Here is a 6,869-nt window from a genome sequence, read left to right on the forward strand (position 1 = left end):
GCGGCGGAGGAGGCCCGAGGAAGGCGGGGCGGGACGGCGAGGGGTGTGATGCCCGTCCGTGCCTTGCTTATTCCTAGGGAAGGTCGACGCTCAGACTTTGTGGAGACTTGTAAAAGCCTGCGTCAGCATTGGGTGAAGCAAGTGGAGTGTGAGTGCCTCTGAGTCAGCCCGAGAGGAGCTGCAATCCGATCGGCAAGACCGGGCAGCGCATCCCTCCGCCCGACCCGCACAGTCCTCGAGCACTCCGTTGATAACCTCGTGTGCTTAAAATTAGAAACATGCACACATTTTTTGTCTTTGAGGTGTTGCTAGTGATTACGTGACAGCAGCTTGTGCTATAAAGCCAACCAACCTTCACCAAACTCTTAATCTGGAGAAGCAGAAAAGCTCACGACCACCAAAACCTAAAGACCAGCATGCCTGTATTTCCCCTGTGGTATGTCAAGGCTTTTGAAACTGGGTTTGTAAACACGTTAATAAATTAAGCAAGCAATCCTTGGTGTCAGAAATGTTTTTTTGGAAAAATATTTTGGAATGCTCTTGTTGCGTTGCACACCTATCATCAGGATGCCCTGGTGCACTTGTGAAAGGAAGTACTTGGTTATTTATTACCTATAAATGTGCTTAGCTCTGGCTGGTTTAGTTCTGGTGTCATTCAGGGAGTGCCCCCACAGCAGCTCAGAGGACACCAGAGCTTTCCAGATGTTTGGGAAAGCATCTTGGCCACTGACACGCACACAGAGCATTGCTGCATTAGCAGGGCACTGTGGCTGGGCTGTCTGAGCACTCATCATCACCTTGATCTGAGCACGTATGATGTGTCTGTGTGGAGCATCAGAGGTTTCCAGCCAGTCCTCAGCCCAGAGCCTCCCAAATCCTTGCTCACTACTGGCACTGTGAGGGGACCTTTGGGGTTCTTCATTTTCCTGGGAACAAAATCAGCCAAGACTGAGTTTACTTGGGATAAACAACCATGGTCTTGTCAGCAAGCCAAAACAAGTTGTTGACAAACTGGCTATTAACCCAGTTTGGTTGCTTAGCTCATCAAAATGCACTCACTTTTATTCCAAATAAGTACAAGGCTGAGTCTAGGGCTGTGCGTGGGGCCTGGCTCAGCAGCCTGCCTTGGTCACCTCTCCCCGGTCTCCCTGCTGCCAGCCCGCCACAGTATGGATCTGTCTGTGCACTTGTGGTCAGGGAGGAGAGCAGTACACTCAAACATCTTAATGCAGTCAGTGGCACCCTTGGCTGAGAGAAGGCTTAGAAAAACTTCCTGCCTTGCCGTTTGAATATGTTTTGGTCAGTAAGTTGTATGAACATGTTGGTTCAGCAGATATTAAAAGTATGTAATAATTCTTGTTATCTGCAGACCTGCTCTGCAGTTGTTGTGGCTGGAGTTGTTACTGTCATCATCTATAGCTTTCACAGTAATAAGGTCACACAGTCTTGCAGAGTCTTCTGCACCACTCTTGTTCTGCCATTGCACGTTCTCTGTATTTTTCCCAGAAACGTCACTTTCATTTATGACCAGACAACTCTGCTTAGTGAAGAAATGAAGATGTCTGTCAATTCTCTAGGCACTTGTCCCTCCCAAGGGGAACTCCGGCAGTGAGTCAGCTCCAGCTTCTTGGCATGCAGACAGCGTGGACTCATTGCCTTCTGCGTCGTAGAAACCAAGTCCAGGTGCCTTCTCCTTCTGGAAGCCTACTGGCTGCTGCCAAGGCCCACTTCTTTTGTGTTCACAGGGTTGGGTGCTGGATGGGAGCTGTGCACCCAGGTGAGCACAGCAACTGCTGTCTCCTCAGCTCCCATGTGGGAGCTTTCTGCTGTGTGTTGAGTTCACAGCTGGAACGATTGATGTTCCACTACCTTAACTCTAACAGAATTCCATCCACAACTTTATGAGCAATTTCAGATACAAGTCAAATGAAATTTTCCCCACAATTTTATAAATTTGATTCTCAGCAGCAAAAGGAGTCTCAGAAATAAAACAGAGGAAAAATTGGCCATTTCAATGTGAACAAAACCTAAGAATAAGACCTAAATTTTTGCCTTTTATTATGCCAGCATATCTACTACATTGTGAAAAATGAAATGAAAGACCTGAAAAAAGGAGGGTGCTGAGAGACTGGAGGATGAAGTTGCTAAAACACAGCTTGAGAAGTCATGGCAGTCCAGTGAAGTTCCCAGTGACTGGGAAAGGGGAAACGTAGTCCTCACTTTTCAAAAGGCAAAAGAGGTCTCATTTCTTTGCTCATTTCCGATTCCTGAGGTCATTACAAACTACAGGTACAAGGCTCCATGGATTATTTACTTTCACATAAAAAGATGAAATTACGTGCATGTCGACTTTTTAAATGCATTATTAGTTGCAGTCAAGATTCTGATTTTGCCCTAAGAATCATGAGGAAGCACATTTTGGTGAAAAGTTAAAGTATAACTTATCCCCAGTACTTTCTTATTCTTGTAAGTCTCTAAGGAGTCTACAACAGTATTAACAAATCGATTTTTCAGAAGGAAGACTACCTGAAAAAGAGCTGCACCTCTCAGGAGCGAGGCGCCAGGACAGCTTGTTTGGTTGTCAATGGTGTGACACAGTTGGCAAAGAGGTTCTCCCTGTCCCTGGGCATGCCTCTGAGAGGCTGAAAAACAGACAGAGGATATAAATGGGTTGTACATCGCTAAAGATCTCTGTGCCGGCCTTTTAATAACCATTGCTAAAAATAACTAGTTTCAATTGTTTCCTGCAGCTTTGACATCTCATCTTTCTCATGACGCCCCCGGTCTCTACAGCTGCAGCCAACTTGCCACATCTGAAGAGTTTCAGAAAGGAAGCTAGCAAGCCACCGTAGCGCTGAGATAGAACCGCAGTGAAACCTGGGGCAGCGGTCACTGCATCAATTTCAGTGCTTGCTTTCAAAAAAGAAGGCACTTTTTTAATTGCTGTGGGTTTCAATAGTGATTTCAAACTTGCTTTTCTAAAAGTTCATTTTCTTTCTTTTATGTACCTTGAGTTTAGATTCAGTGTAATGGAAGAGGAGGTAAGGCTCAAATCATTTACATGCATCAGCGCTGTCACCATCCTTTTTGATAAGCATTTTTTGGAAATATTGACTTTCTTCTGAAAAACTGCAGTATATTTCAGCAAAAGATAATAGTGTAAATGGATATTTAGATAACAGTGCATTTGAATTATCATCTGTAACACCTTTTACCAGAAAATATTCTTTTGCTATGAAAATGAAGAGTAAAGTAACTATTTAGAGCAGGTACTTGCACGACTCCTCTCAGAGCTGTGTCTGAGCCTACTGCAGGAGACATAATGTGCCACGACATTAGTGTTGTGAAGCAGAGAAGCTTCCCTGGCTGTTGCTCTCTGGAGGAAGCTGGGGACAGAGGAGACAGCAGACTCTGTAAGTAGCCCTGTGGGACCCTCTGAAGGCAGACTTGAAACCAGATTTAGATAACCCCAGGAGATGGGGCAGGACGGCAGAATGCCTGCAACAAGATGCCTGGTGACCTGCCATTGATCTTCAGGGGGCCATCAGAGCCCAGAAGTGGGGGAAGAGTTGGGAAAGGCAATTAACCTAAGTGGTCACAGATGTTCTCACTCTGTATCTGCCCTCTGTGGAGTTCAGTGCTGTAGTTTTTGTGGAATGACAAACTGTGGGTCCTAAATGGAGCTGCTGTCCCTCATAGGAACTAATTTTTTTACAAAGGTCCGTGCTGCAGCCGTGCAACAGGAGATTTTAAATGCAGAAACATGTGCAACTATCATGCAGTAGAGCTGTGTATTCAGATCCAAACTAGAACCTGTCTTGTCTGAGGAATAATTTCAGGTTTTGATATGAATTAATCCGGTAAATTATTCTAAAAATGGGGAGATCTTTATCAATCGCGAAAGCCCCGTGTAATCCTCAGTGAATCTGGGGTCATTTTCAGCAATCCTTTCTCTCCCCCTCCTTAAGCAGACCAAAGAAGGTGAAATGAAGATGGAAGAAGATGCAAAGATTATTTTTTGCTTTAAGGTTTTAGCTAAACTTCTTACTGAAAGATTTAAGCGTATGTTCGTGTCTGTGTGAGTGAATTTATTTACTTACTTAGGACAACTTTTATTTTACTATTTCTTATTCATACAGTATCTTGTTTGGTTAAGATTTTATTAGCTTATTTGGATAAGATACCTTGCTGAGTGGACTGGGCTTCCTTTTTTACTGAGTCATTCAGCTATTTCCAAACATCTTGAGATTTTGGGTACTTTATTTTCCACTTCCCCCTGAAAAAACTGCAGTATCCCAGCATTGTTTTCTGCTGACAGCATTAAATTGGCAGAAGAGCTTTAAAGATAATTGACAAAATGACAGTATAGGATAAAATGTTGGAAGGAAATGTCTGACACAGGCATTCTTGGACTTTCTAACAGTTAAACCACAATGGCCTGTTGAAATGAATGAGTTAGTCCCGCAAAAGAAAGTAAATTTTTTCCCTCCCAGAACTTGTATATGGAACAAATGGCAAAGAACCGATTACAGCAATGAATTGTATGATCTGTGTCTCACAGCAGGCTAAAGGCTGGGCTGAAATTCGTGCAGCCTACTCAGAGGTTATCAGGAGCAGAGAAAAGCCATCAGACATCTGTAGTGGCAGCTGAGCCAGAGCTGGCAATAACCTTGCCTGTCACGGCTTCAGTGATGGATGCAAAGGGGAAAAGGTTCTAGAGGTCTCCTTCAAAAAGCTCACAACATTTAGCAAGAAAACACATTTCTGCCCTGAGACCTTGTTGTCAATAAGATCTGATCTTGGACATTTTAATGGCACCTAAGTTTCATGTTAAATTCAAATCTCACCCTGAGCTGTGAAAAGTGAAAGGCCTTTGTCTGTAACCAGTGCCATCGTCCTGCACAAACACGTCACCTTGCACAAACACATTGTCTTGCACAAATACATCTTTTTGCACAAACAAATCACCTTGCTTGCCCAGCCCAGGAAAGGAGGCAGCATGGAAACAGATACACGGGCACGGAAGGCAAAAAAAGAAGCACAGCATTGGATTTAATGTTCTAAGTTAGCCAGAGAAGAAAGAAACAATGTCAACACAATTTCCAGAAGGAGCTAAAAATATACCTCTTGGCTTATTTTTAGATGTGCCATGCTATCCAATAACAGTTCAGCTTTATGGCATGTAGAAATAGGATCCAGATTCTGATTTTGGTTGTATTGCTGGAAGTTCTTCGTTGACTTCAAAGACACTTAATATTTTCACTGAAGTAATTTGATCAGAATCTGCCTATAGACGTGTTGTTCTTCATGTGATTCACTTACATGTGAGCTTTTGTGAAAAAGTAATCTTTCGAAGAGCAATGTACTGATCTGTTTCACAGCTTTTCGAGGTTCAAATTATATGATGTGTCCTGAAAATGAACAGTGCTATATGTATGCTAAGCATTGTGACGTATTATACAAATGCATAATGCCAAGCATGCTATTTTCATTCTTGCCCACAGCACAGTCATTACATATCTGCAGTAGGCTGAAATGCAACGTTGCATTTAACAAAAGTAATGGATTATGTTTGTATATCAGTTGTTAGGTGATCCGCTGCTTCTTACATCTAGGTCACTACTCAGATCTGCCAGGGTTAGGCATGGCCACTCATTGCTGTCTGGCACCCAGTTCTGCTGTAGCAGAACTTGCTCCCCTCTGTAACTCATCAGCTCTGATCAGATCCAGGAAAATGCTTTGTGGTGATCACGTGGCAGGAGGAAAATGTCATTCTTTGTTCCAGAATATCCTGTTCAAAGCACAGCTGAGCAGTGCTGGTGACAGGGGTGTAAAATGAATTAAGGACATACAGCTGAAATATCATCACAAGCACTGAAAAGCTAACTAAAATAGGAGAGAGTATGTTTAATAAGCCAATGGTTATCTTAAGATAGGAGTTTCTTTTTTACAAAGATCCAGTATGCTTGCCATGAAGCATGGAACAGAAGATCCTAGTAAAAGATGCCCAATTTCAAGAGCACGGAAGTTCACTCCAGCTGCAAAAACATGTATTCAGGTTTTTTTTTTCAGGTTAAATTTGTGTCTCATGCCTAGTGTTTTTGGCATTGTTCCTGCACTGCTGATATTTGCCCCACAGATGCACATTAAAAATCCACCCAACCAAATCTGAAGGCCTTCCGGTCCGTTTTTATGGAGCTCTTTCAGGGAACAAAGATTGTAGTTGTTCAAACCCCATAGATAAAAAACAGCTAAGCATGGCCCTTCCCTCTGATTTCCATGGCAGATGTTGCTGAGTAAGGGCTGGCTGGGCTGCTAACAGGGCCATGTGGGAGGAAGATGAAGGTGCAGGAGGATGGACAGGCTCCGGGAGCGGATCCCTTTCCTTTCACACACATGGGAGTGGTCATGGAGCTTCCCTGCCACAGCAGCCTCTGAGGATTCTTGCACAACTCGGCCTGCTTTAAGCTTTTAACAAGGGTGTAGGAGTTCAGAAAAAATAAAAATACCTCCCTTCCCACAAGAAAAAATTAATTGCAAAGGTTTGTTTTGATGTAGCGTGTACAATAAACTTGAATTGCCGAAAGTGAACCACACGGTTGTGCAAGTATCTCTTTTTTCTTTGGTGTTTTTTTTTGTTTTTTTTCCCCCTACTTTTCATTCCTGGTTAGCTATTCATTTTGTTTTGCTCTCGGAGAAGGCATGCTGCACACTGGATCCCAGTTCCAGGAAGGCCAATGGCAGAGTCCCTGGGGCCACTATCACCTTAGGGCTGAGACAGCTCCGCTCTGTTGACCCTGCTGGAGCTGCCCCATTACACACCAGCAGACAAACTGCTCCCTGTCATGTCCAATCCAAACAGCCTTCAC

This window comes from Meleagris gallopavo, chromosome 2 (genome assembly GCF_000146605.3).
Source record: "Meleagris gallopavo isolate NT-WF06-2002-E0010 breed Aviagen turkey brand Nicholas breeding stock chromosome 2, Turkey_5.1, whole genome shotgun sequence".
Lineage (NCBI taxonomy): Eukaryota > Metazoa > Chordata > Aves > Galliformes > Phasianidae > Meleagris > Meleagris gallopavo.